General features: G+C 41.5%; 1 protein-coding gene across 7 annotated transcripts in view; it reads right to left on the reverse strand.

Moving 5' to 3' along the window:
* LOC110490036 (MAGUK p55 subfamily member 7) overlaps positions 1–13,085 on the reverse strand; it is a 269,143-nt gene that overhangs the window by 213,570 nt on the left and 42,488 nt on the right. For 4 of the 7 annotated variants that reach the window (XR_005036089.1, XM_036944342.1, XM_036944338.1 and 1 more), the window contains exons 2-3: positions 12,914–13,002; positions 3,854–3,942 (exon numbers count right to left, since the gene is read on the reverse strand). The gene's annotated coding sequence lies outside the window, so the exon portion shown is untranslated. Of the gene's footprint in view, positions 1–3,754; positions 3,796–3,853; positions 3,943–12,913; positions 13,003–13,085 lie in introns of those variants that run through there. The other 3 variants (XM_036944340.1, XM_036944336.1, XM_036944339.1) reach the window with 2 other exon arrangements.

Consider the following 13,085-nt stretch of genomic DNA (forward strand, 5'->3'; position numbering starts at 1 on the left):
ATCTTTCTGCGCATATAAAGTGAGGTCCAACCTACCATTTGGTACAATGTACAATGTGTCTTGGCATTTGTAATAAAGCGCAAGGATGCATGATAAACAGAGTCCAGCCTCTGTAAGAGAAGGACTCACCATAATCAATTACAGAGAGAAAAGTGGCCTTACAGAGAGAAAAGTTTCTTTCTAGCCATAAGCGGGAAGCATGATAGTGTTTTGATAAGTGTTTGATGTGGTTTTCCATTGCATTTACGTCAGAGTGGCTAGGGACAATAGAGGTTTGAGTACCAGGCCATTATGGTCATTAGGGTACAACCAACGCATGTCTTGAATGCATAAGAGGAGATACCGTGGCTCAATGATACGTGGAATTTTACTGCGGTCATGACTCATGATTGCCGGGGAGGCGGTAATACGGTCACCGCAACAGCCCTGGTCTGAACCGGACCACATTTGAACCAATCATAATCATTTAAGTTTCACAAGTTTGGACATCAAAGTACTGCAGAGTAGAGCTCAGTAGACTACAGTAGATTACATAGGGTACAGTAATGTACAGCACAAAACAGTAGAGTTAAGTACAGTATAGTCAAGTAGAGTATAGTTCAATACAGTACATTATAGTGTACACAACTCTAGTGCACTCTACTGGGTACTGTACTGAACTCTACTCTACTGTACATGACTGTACTGTACTATACTCTTTTTTTCTTTACTGTAAAATACTCTACTGTACAGTGCTGTCCAAACTTGTGAAAGATAGACATCTATGAATGGTTAAGTTTTGGTCTGGTCAGGACTGGAACAAATCTGAACCAGTCATGGACGTCTATGTTTGGGCCAAATGAAGGCAGGTCCAGATGTCTATGGACTTTGAAATCAAAGCTGGTCCAAACCGGCCAGGGTGGACTGACCAAAGTTCAACTACTTTTCAATGTCCGTGGAAGTCCGGTGTCGGTCGGTGCTCAGTGGGTGAGGATGCTGGTTACAGTAAATGGGAAGAGAGGGGGCTCATGGGTACTGTAGGTGTCAGTAAGAGCTGGGAGAGGTGACATGAATTGGATTGAGAGATGGAGGGGTTGTCCAGACTTTTCGCACTCTTGTGTTGATCACCAGACGGCAGAAAGAGAAAGAAAACAGTTATCAGCCGCTGGACGAGAGGACAGTAGCAGGTGACCCAACTGTGGTTTGTGACAACTATGATTTCCCATTGTCACCAATTCAATTGCAGAAATTCCATTGCCAATTCAGTTAGCGATTTGGTAAGTGAATTTCAAGTTTTAAACACTTAATAACACTTAAACAAAATTGATATCAGTAAAAACCCTATAACTAATTTATAGGTCTACCTTTACAGGTTACCTCTGTGAACTTTCATTATCCTCCATCATGAGGGAGAGAAAATATCTTCAACATATCTGGGTTTTTGGTAACGGAATTTACATTTTTTTCTGAATGCTTAAACACTAACAGTGATTATTGAAGCACTATCTCTGAAACCATTAACACTAGCCAATGCATTTACCAAGTGTGCCAAACTGAATGCACACTCTTTGCTGAATGCACATTCAGTTTGTAATTTTATAACACACTTTTTGCAAAACTGTAAACACAACTCACTGCTTTACACTCAGTTTACATGTGATGTGGATGAAGTCTTATGGCCAGACCCACAAAGGTGTTCTTTTTTTTCTAGCACAAATGTTTTTGTTTTCTTCTACTGCGCTTTTGTTGTTTGAGTGTTAGATTTTTTTCTCTCAAAATGTTCTAACATTTTCCACTTATTTGTTATGTTCAGAATACACATACATACTTTACACATTTGGATATCTGTGTGTATGTGTGTTTACTACATGTATGACAAAACTTTATTGCAAACTGCTATGCCCTGCACACAGATAAAGCTATCTTTGTGTAGTTGGTGCTTCGTGTGCTTATTCAAATGATGGTTTGTGTGTACTATATTGACGCAAAAACACAAGAGTTTTGCAATAATTGTTTGCTTTTGCAAGAGATGGATACTGTTTTAGTGGCTTGGTGTAAGGTTTTGTGGTTAGTGTTGTTAGGTTCTAATTCTCAGAGTAAAAAACTCAACGGACACTATGAAAGCTTAACCAAGTTGAATTCTTCACAGCAGCATTCAGACAAAGACATTTTCACACAAGCACTGATATTTAACCATATCTCCTAGGCTGAGTCGCCTCCTACACATCTGAACAGCCAATGTATTTCTGTTGCTAGAAAGAACCTTAGTGATATCTGTTCTTCCTCACTTCATCTGACCTCTACCCCAAAGTGCTCACTCCACCTCTAGTTGACAGAGGTATTTTTCTAAGACCCCTTTTCCATCTGTTTGACATGAAATCAAAATGGAAGATGGTTGAGAAATGTATACATGCCTTATTTTCAAAGAAATATAGATATAGCTTTCATTTGACATGCTCCTATAAACTTCACGTTAGTGCTCTTGGTCCCATTTACACGGAGATGACCAAATCTCTTTCAAATACCTCAGAAAGTTTGAGTATAGATTGGATATGACTGGATGCTTTAACCTTAAACAGAGGAACTAAGCAGGCTGCTATATCTGCACCATAGGAACCTTCGCCTGAATGGCTGAACCTCTGACTTAACAGGCCTCGGATGGAGTTCCAAAAGATTTCAGCGTGTGGTTGGTTGAGAGGTCAAGGTGAAGGTGCGGTGTTTGAACAGCTCAGGATCAGTACAGAGCCAGACCAGGGCCATATGCTTCTCATGTGAGGCTAGTCTTTCCACATAAAGTGTGTGTGTGCGCGTGTGTGTATTTATGTGTGCGTGCGTGTGTGCTTTTTTCTTCGACATTTTAGCAGATGCACTTATTCAGAGCGACTTACAGGAGCAATCAGGGTTAAGTGCCTTGCTCAAGGGCCCATCAACAGTTTTCACCTAGGCTGCTCTGAAATTTGAACCAGCAACGCTCTTAACGACTAGGCTACACGTGTGTGTGTGTGTGTGTGTGTGTGTGTGTGTGTGTGTGTGTACAGTATATGAACCCATCTTTCCAGTGTCTGCCCCAGGAACGTTGAGGTCATTTTATGTGCACAGCAGGGTCTTCCCTCCACGCAACACATTAACACACGGACCAAGCCCTTTTAATGCATTAAAGACTCTATTAAAAGTTTCCCTGCCTTGTTTCAATAAAAAGTGATGGAAACAAAATTAATTTGACATGTTACATTTTCTGTAAGCCCTTCAGGCAGTCTGTCTTTTACACATTATAGTTGATAGAGATAGAGATAGACAGATAGCGGGAGAGAGAAAGCAGTAGAGAGAGAGACCGAGACAGAGATCTTCCAGTCTGAAGGCAGGTGTTCTGTTCCGGGTCAGGCTAGGATATGAGCTGAGGTTCTAGAGTGAAGATCGAAGTTCAACTATCCCAGAAGACAACAGCTGGGCCATCTGGTGAGTCAGTCTCTGGCTCGGTCCCAAATGGCAACCTATTCCCTATATAGTACACTACTTTTGAGCAAAGCCTATAGGGCTCTGGTCAAAAGTTGTGAACTAAAGGGAATACTAGGGTGCCACTTGAGATCCACCCGAATAAGGCTTCTAGAATTACTAGCAATCAGTAGGCGCATATCATACAGACATAATACCATTTCAGCAAACACTTAGTCAGCCAGTTAGGCTTACATAGGCCTACTATGTACAAAAGAAAGCAAGTCACAGGAAAGGAGAAACACACTAAGCCACAATTAACAGACAATAACAAAGGGCTTACCTGAGCTCTCTTCCATACACATACATACACAGGAAGCACATACAAACAGGCACACACACGAAGGCAAAGACACACCCAGAGAGGGTAGCAGCAACTCACCTAATCAGACCTGTTACTCTGGTTCCTTCAGTTAGTGTTCCAGAAAGCTCATAAAGCTCCACCCCTTCACTTCTACCGCCTTATAGAGCCTGTCAGAAAGAGATATACAGACATAATATGACATTTGAAATGTCTTTATTATTTTGGAACTTCTGTGAATGTAATGTTTACTGTTCATTTTTATTGTTTATTATCTACTTCACTTGCTTTGGCAATGTTAAAATACGTTTCCCATGACAATAAAGCCCTTAAATTGAATTGAATTGTGAGAGAGAGAGAATTAAATTATTTTACACACTGCATACAGATGAGATAGACGGGAGTTACTATAAACATTTCTGAGGAAGTGCAATTCATATATGGGAACAAAAGTAAATCCGAAAATATCCTCAACTGCATTTACCACTGATCACCACTAGATGGGGCTGACTGCACACAGAAACAATACAGCGTGGTCAAGAGTAGACCATGAAATACATTCCCTGCAACTCATTCCTGTGCTGCCTTCCGCATAGTGAGAGAGACTACGCAGCTGATGATGGATAGAGCAAGCTATGACTCTCCGAATCACTCCGCTTCCTATTAAGGGAATACTTTAGGATTTGGCAACGAGGCGTTTTATCTACATCCCAAAGTCAGATGAGCTTGTGGATACCATTTTCATGTCTGTGTCTGTGTATGACAGAAGCTAGAAGTTAGTGTTGCACGGTATATCGGTACCACGGTAATGCCACGATACCAAACATTTTTAAGACCTTAGTACCCTTTCATATGATACTACTGACTTACATGCCTGTTATAAAATCTTTATAAAGTCAGTTTAGTTTATAAATTCAGTTGAATTGAAGCAACAGCCACTAGAGGTCCAATGATATCCACTTCACTTTCATGCTCATATCACTTGTGGCAGGTGTAATCATACATTGTATCAACACTGCTAGTTCCGCGCTGATCCAATGTAACAAATGTATAAATCTAACAGAAGACTCATCAGGGTCTGGTTATAATCAAGAGCAAAGACCAGTCGGAGTAGACGTTGCAAGTTCACTGTCATGCAGCCCCTGGGTGTCAGATAGGGAAAATGGAGCACCACTAAGCTACAGATATGCCTGCAGCTTCACAGCAAAGGAAAATGGCATGTCTCTGGCCTAAATGTTTAAAAACAAATATGACCCATATTCCCGGATGCCTTTTTTTCCACGCGCATTTGATATAATTTCACAAACCATGTCACAGGCCATTTTAAACTAATGCCCGGGTCGCTAATTATTGGTTTGATAACAAACAACGTTGTTCAGTGATGGTGCCTAGCTAGCTAACAGCCTGGTAACTTGACAGTAAGTTTAGGCACATGTTAATGGCACAGGAAGAAAGGGAAAGGGTGTGCTACTCATGAGAAGTGCTTCAAAAAAGGTAGGATTTATATAGGCCTAATTGAAGCCAAAAGTACACCAAACCTTTATTTATTGTGCTCCTTAAATTCTGTTTTGCGCCTGACGTTTTAAAAGTTGGGAGCAGTGCGTGCGCGTGTTTGTGGTAGATAGCGTGTGTGTTGATGCCATTCCAGTTGTGCCGTTCCATTATTATGAGCCGTCCTCCCTTCAGCAGCCTCCACTGATGCATGTTCCTTCCTCCCATTCCTCCAGTCAAATCACAGGTAGGCCTTTGCAAATACTAGCAAATGAACAGTGGAGAACATTTCAAAAACATGATGGCGTCCAGGGGAAGGGGCGTACACGATGCTAGGCCTCCGATTTATTTCCCCCGTGTTATTGAGATACTACTCGGTATCAAGATACTTGGCCTGGTACTTGGCCATCGTTTGTAAAATGTTGGTATCGTGACAAGCCTATTAGAAGTAGTTTCGCGAGCCAATGCTAATTAGCGTAGTGCAATGACTACAAGTCTTTAGGTATCTGCTAGCATGCTATGGAGATTAGAAAAGGATGCTAGAGAGAGAGGCTAGAGCTCCTCTTCTGGCTGGCATGGTTGTATTTAGCCACCCTGGATATGTGACCTGTCTGTCTGCTTGGGGCTAGCAGTGTAGAAAGAACCCTTTCTCCTTAATGAGCTTTTTAATAAACTGAAGTGTTTTTTAGCCCCCACTTCGTCCATCCGGGCACTGGTTTCCCAAGATAAGTCTCTCATGCCATGCCATGCCGCCATGCATTAATGAAATTGAATTGCGTCTGTGCCAGAGGTGATCTCTGAAACAAAAGTGTGTGTATGTCTAAGTGTGTGCGTGTGTGAGAGACATGATAAAGGCATGATAAAGAATGTGGCCTCAACTCCCCCAGCCATAGTACTATGGGTTAGAATTCCACAAAGACCTGCACTCTCTGCATGGGAAGGGACTGAACGAGTGGACTGAGGGAGGAGAACGGAAGGAGAGAAACAGCAGAGATAGAGGTGTTCGAAATGAGAGTGGCCTAAAAGTTCCAGAATGGCCATTCGTTCGACAGCATTAACAACTCAGCTGGTTGGAAGCTAAGCCAAGGTGTACCCCCTCCTCAGCCCCTTGCTTCCCTCACTCAGCTCTGTCTGTGCCCTACTGCCCGCCTCACCTCACCTGCTTTGAATGACAATAGAACCCTGGCAGCGGATGAGATTACTGGTGGCCATCTCCACTGGCACCACCTGATGAGGTCACACAGTCAATAGGACAGGCCCCCCAGTGAGAGAGACACACCTGCTGTCACCACCCTCACTCAGAGAGCAGCACCTAAGAGGGCTGGACTTGTGGGTGTAGGGCTCTCTTTCTCTGTCACACGCACACACACACACATACACACACACAAGGGTTAAAGCAACAAAAAATCCCATGACTGAAATTGAAGTCGAGTTAACCAAGTTAACCTATCCTTTCATGTAAGAAAGTCAAGGCCCTTATGCTTTTAGGGAAAGCAAGAGAGCATTTTGTACATGTATTAAATTGAGGGTTTTACCAATTCCAGTCTCCTTGCTTTTATGGGGTCCGGTGTCCTTCCTGGGAGACTTACTATGTAGAGAATGACTATGTTAGAGATTACTATGTAGACAACTGAGATGCTCAGCCCGGCTGGCTTTTTAAAAGGACATTCTACTCCAAACTGTATTCAAATATAATTTCCACCTCCAGAAAGGGTCCCAATAACATATTGCAAAAAAAAATTACAATTATTTTAACATATGGACCAGGCATATAGCCTACACATGGGCTACATTATCAGATGTGCTATTAGCAATAAGCATTATCACCTGTATCCCAATTGATAAAGCATAATGGCTACAAAATGAATATAGGCTGAAGCATGGAGTTGGTCCATCTGCATTTACCCCAATGGACAAAACATCCTGATTGTTATTATTATGAATAATTATTATTTATTTATAAATATGGATTCATAAATTATTATTATTCACTCGAAGAAATATGTATATTTTTCTATTACAACATATGTTATTGCCCTTTTAAGACAAATACACGTTTCCCTCCTATGGCTCTCTCCCTCCTATGGCTCTCTCCCTCCTATGGCTCTCTCCCTCCTATGGCTCTCTCCCTCCTATGGCTCTCGCCTTGAGAGGAAAATGTATCTTGCATAGAACACACAAGAACAAGCCGACAAGGTAAATAGGTAAACAATTCTACTATGGGGTTGTCTGATTTTGTTTTAATAACAAGATTACAGGGCAAAAATAGTGGCGCTGAAAAGTTACATCCTGATGAAGTGTAGGCTTTGAATAACTGTCAGCACACACATGATCCCTGGTCAGCCAGGGATCAAGACAACTCACTCATATAACAGAGAGCATATGTTAGTCTTCGTCAGGGTCCAGTTTTTCAAAAGTTATCTATCCGGATTTCAGATATGCACTCACTACTTACTGTAAGTCGCTCTGGATAAGAGTTGATAAGAGCCTAAGCCTCTACGCCAAGGTGTAACAGCTTATTGGACCATTCTCAAAGAAAGAGCCGTTACTATATTTTGTGGTCCCCTCTAGGTCTCTTATTGTGCCACCAAATAGGCCTACTACTTGTAGCTTTAACTAATCCAGTAGCTAAGCTTCTTAGCAATGACAACATACAGACAAGACACCTGTTGGGTGAAAGAGGCCCATAGAAAACTAGACTCCAGTAACTGCCAGTCAAATGAGGTCTACTCGTAGAAAGAAAACAAAACCTTCACAGGCTCCTTCGTTCAATCTCTCTCTTTGATATTCACTCACACAACCCTTTTTCTGTCCTGACACATGGGTCACATGATGAAAGTCAGTCACAGAGGTATTTTGGGGAAAGGTAGGTCCAGTTCTTTCCCATGGATGACTTTTGAGGATTTTATTTTCAATGGGGATAAGTCAGCATCCCACACAGTGTTCAGATGATAGGGCTGGGAATTGCCAGGGACCTTACGATAAGATATCACAATACTTACGTACCGATATGATATGCATTACGATTCTCCCGATTCTACAGTATATGTATTGCGATTTTATTTCCATTTGTTGTTCCAAACCTATTGTTCACTATATGTCTGCTGCAGAGAGACGGGAGAGCATAAGAAAACTTATTTTGATCAATCAGGGTGAAAAAAAGTGCTGAAAACATGTTGGCTCGCAATTTCAAAGAAGATGGAGAATAAGCAATAGGATAAACAATTTTGGTGCAGGTACAGACGACTAGCGCTAGCTAACACTACCTACAGTAGCAAAAAAATAATACTTGCCTCCTTTTGAATGGGTCAAAGGTAATCGAGGAGAGGAGGCAAGGGGAGGAAACGTGGAATGCGGTTGTATAAAATAATACTCCTCCACTCGCCTTTACAGGGCTGGATTCCAAAATAAATGTGTAAAGTGATGAAAACAAATTAAGTTAGTTGTGCCAGACATTCTATAGATAAAAACTATATGCTACTTACCGTTTTAAACATGTGCATGCTTTTCTCCTCTGACACAACTAAAGCCGATTCAAAGGGGGTGTGGCAGATTTTAAAACTCTTTCGCAACGGACTCCGGCAGGATACACATAACTATCATCTCTTCTGTTCGCCTACTAACAACCTGACATCTCCTCGACCACTTATAGGTTTTCTAGTCACGGAGGAGAGAGAACGGAGGAGAGACATGGAGGATGGTCTTTTGCCCATATTAGAAAAGGCCTAGGTATGTGCCTTAACATGAAACTATGAGTGTGCAGACCGTTTTGGATGTGTGTGTGTGTCCCTGGGGACAGAGGGTTTGCTTATCGGGGATCCACGGGGACAATGAATATTTCACTCCAGAGAATACTGAATAACTCTTACCTACAGTACCTACTACATAACACTACCTTATGAGCCCAACCGACAACCACATAAATACTCGCCTACTAAACACACAATGAATAATTCACTCCAGAGAATAGTGTCTGAGACCTCAAACCTCCATCTCCAGGGAAGCTTAGAAGAAGTACAACTTCCCTTTTCTCAAGGACCATCACAACATGCCAACCATGGATACCACTTCCTCCTCCGTCATCCTCACCCAATCAACGAATGCATGACCACACATATATGAGACCATAGAGTCTAAAACGTCCCTTTCTCAAGTACCATAACAACATGCCATGCCACCCATAGATGCCACTTCCACTTAGTCTTCCTTCTCATCCATTCAATGCATGTAGCAAAGCCCTCTGTCTAAGCTCCAGCCTGGATCTAAATCAGCCTGGGAGGACGGCTCTAAAGCCATTAGCTCTTATTTATGCTACCAGGAAGATTCCAAGCCATTGAGCATCCTCAATACTCTGACACACAGCTCCAAGGGGAGAATCCAGAGTTTCTCAGAAACTATGGTTACACCCAATAGAGGATGTTTTAAATTACTGTCTGAGGGGAATTGTCTGAGATTAAATTAAATGGGAAAAAAGGTAAAGAAGGGTGAAAAACGGTTTTACATCATGATGACTTAAGTACGAACATGGGAATGGGCTTTTCTGTCTGTGTCCCAAATGGCACCCAATTCCCTATATAGTGCACTACCTCTGACCAGAGCCTTATGGATCCTGGTCAAAGGTAGTGCAGTATAAAGGGAATAGGTGTCATTTGAGACGCAGCCATTCAGTCCTATGCCTATGAACTGAACAAATGCCCTTTGCTGTCCAATAAGAAACAACCTCGTTAAATTCCCAGGCCAGCAAGTACCTCAGGGACACAAAGACACACTGTGTGAACCCGATAGCAGAATAAAGTGGTTATTTATTACGGTCACTGTTACCATTTTTATCAATGCCTGACTTTTGCAAAGAGCAAAAAGAGAAGTCAAGGATTCTAATTTCTCACCGAATGTGCCCGTTGAAAGTGAAAGGCTAGCCACACACACACAGACTTTTCCTTGAACTTTAATAAGACACACAGGAGGAGGCTCAGAATCTGATTTGCGACAGCCTGAACCACTCACAGGCAGCCTAATCCTCCAGCTCCAAGCTCAATATTCTAGCCTGTCGGGGACTGCAATCAACATGCCAGCAAGCTAACAAACAAGTAGACTCGTACTAGACCTACACTCCCAAAGCTTCCTTATCCCCATTGAAGATCATGCACGAATATACCAAAAAGCAGATGTTTAGGAATAGACAATCATTGTCTTAAAGGTAGCCTAGCTAGAGTTGGTCTTTATGTAAGGCCAGCCTGTTTGGCTGCAGTGGGCTTCTCAAGGTAGCCTGGTTTAACCACACTGAATGTTGCACTCATCATGTTCAGCCTGGTTTAACCAGGCTGGCATCCTGTGTAGGGCCTCCAGCCTCCTTCAGCATCCTTGCCTATACTGCAGTGGGTTAAATATGGTCAGTCTCTCATCTTAATCATTACATTTAGCTCCATACAATAACTATAAAACATATAAGCAGCAAAGCAGTAAAAATAAAATATATATAAAAATATATTAATCATTACAAGCAATCAGTAATGTACTGTACTCTACTGATCTATACGCTCATTTTACTGTGCTCTATGGTACTGTACTGTGCTGTACTTTGATGTCCAAACTTCTGAAACATAGACGATCTGGATGAACCAAATTTAGTCTTGGAGCTCATTAAAATAATAGCCCGTGTGTAGTGTTTTAATGATACAGAAATACCAGGTTTAGTATCACGATACTCGATACCAAAACGATACCATGGCAACAAAAGTCACAGAATAGCACTTGATTCAGACAGATAAACTCAGCTATTGCCCTGTTCAATCATTGGACATCTTTTGAGTTCAATATCATTACATTTGACATTTTGTACATTTTTCAGAGACAACCATGCAGTGTTGTAGTACTCGAGACCAGTCTCGGTCACATATTGAGTGTCTCGGTCTAGTCTCTGTGTTGAATACATTTTTACTCGGCCTTGACTCGCTCTTGGACAATGAGGACCAGCCGAGACAAGCGGAGTAAAAACTTCAATTATCAGCTCCCATTGTCAGCGTATAAAACCGCTTTGCCAGGCCAAATATCCACACTCCTTTCAAGACACATTTCGCCTATCGAAACCTGGGCTTCCTACTTTACCCGTAAAATGACTGTCCTTTACTTTAGTTGAAAAATATCCTCAAACGCTTGTCAGAACTTCCTTCATTTGCTGGTAAGGAAAAGTGGGGGAAATTATTTGAAGTTGCACACTCACTATTAGTAAGGGGAGACCGGTGGAAGTTGTAACATATTTTGTATTTTTATCTATTATAGACACATTTGGGTTAGTGATCATTTGTAGGTGCTCTTTATTTTTTCACCATTCTAAATGACGTGAGGCAGAGATAAAAAAAATGTAGGTCGATTCAACTGTAGGCTACTAATAAGAGCAGATGCATACGGCCTATGTGCACTGTCCATCCAGTCAGGGTAAACTAATTGGTAGCGTTATGTATTTATATTCCATTTGTGTGTCAGGAGAAAATGTGAATGTGATCAAATTTGGTTTATATTCAAAATTGGGCTGGCTAAGCTGCCTATACGTTTCCAATCCAAAACTAATAACTGGAAGCAATCAATCAACATAATAGTGATGACAGATGTGAGATAATGTTTTATAAGGCCTACAGTTGCATAGGCCTGCATGATGCAAACATGCATAAAACAAGCTCAGCCACGTGAGTTCTATTGGGTAGAGGAAATCCCTGTCCTAATTTAGTCTAAATATAATTAATATGAACAAGTATAAGGTTGCTGCAGTTTGACAGAGTTTTGTCCAGTTTTTTTTTCAACCATGTGACCTGATTAGAAAAATATGAAAAATATATATAAAACCTTTTTACAACTTATTAATCACTGTCATACCTTAAAGGATCCAGAGTTTTAACCTAACCGGGTTAACAGAAAAGGAAAAACTTGGGCCCAGGAAGTAAAAATTGCCCCACCACTCTGGGTCCTATGGTACCACCAGTCTGCTTGCAGTTGTCAGTTATGGTCAGGTATGTGGATGATCAGGGCTTTATTCAGTAACGTTTCTTTGGCTACTTTGATGTTTCAAGTGGGTGAGATGCACAGTCTGTGTTTTACTTCATGGAGAAACTTGTTGTTTAAACCTACAATGGCGCAGCTGTAATGGAATGTATCTGCTATTTGTATTTACAGCTAAGTCCCCTCCTGTTCCCTGATTAAGAGGTGATGACCACTCCACTCCACTACCATTGTCAACTCTCTCCTGACATGAACTGAAGCCAAGTCTCATGTGCCCGCTCATCCACTGGCGCATTGAATGTTTCCTTTCCAAGCACTGTGAGCACCCCTATAAATGTTCTCTCATTACTGTGGGTAGAGTTAATCACAGTCACATACACAAACACATTATTACATATCAATGATTTTACTCCTTGCTTGGACTAACTCATTCTTAGGTCTTTTGTATAACTGTGTAGTGTTATTGTTTGTCTTCCCAGTCAAATCCTGTCCTGCACTGAAGTCAAGCTTCTGAACACCTCAACTCATGCCTCATACCCTCATTCAATCACTGCTGTGATCCCTATCAAAAACGGTGTAAGTAGCCCTCTCATTCCCATTCCCCATAATATTGTACTATAAATGTATTTCTTAAATGCTTTAGGTTAAAATAATTACCCTTTGAAACACTTTTGACATCTCCGTGCGTTCCGCGCCTATACCGTGGATCTTCCATCCTCCTCAATTGTTCAAGTCACCAGCCTCCACTGTTAGGCAACAAAAAAAAAGAAGCCACAGAACACCCACTAATAATTACATTATTTTATCAAACTAGTTTAACTTGACTTTT

This window comes from Oncorhynchus mykiss, chromosome 15, assembly GCF_013265735.2.
Source record: "Oncorhynchus mykiss isolate Arlee chromosome 15, USDA_OmykA_1.1, whole genome shotgun sequence".
Lineage (NCBI taxonomy): Eukaryota > Metazoa > Chordata > Actinopteri > Salmoniformes > Salmonidae > Oncorhynchus > Oncorhynchus mykiss.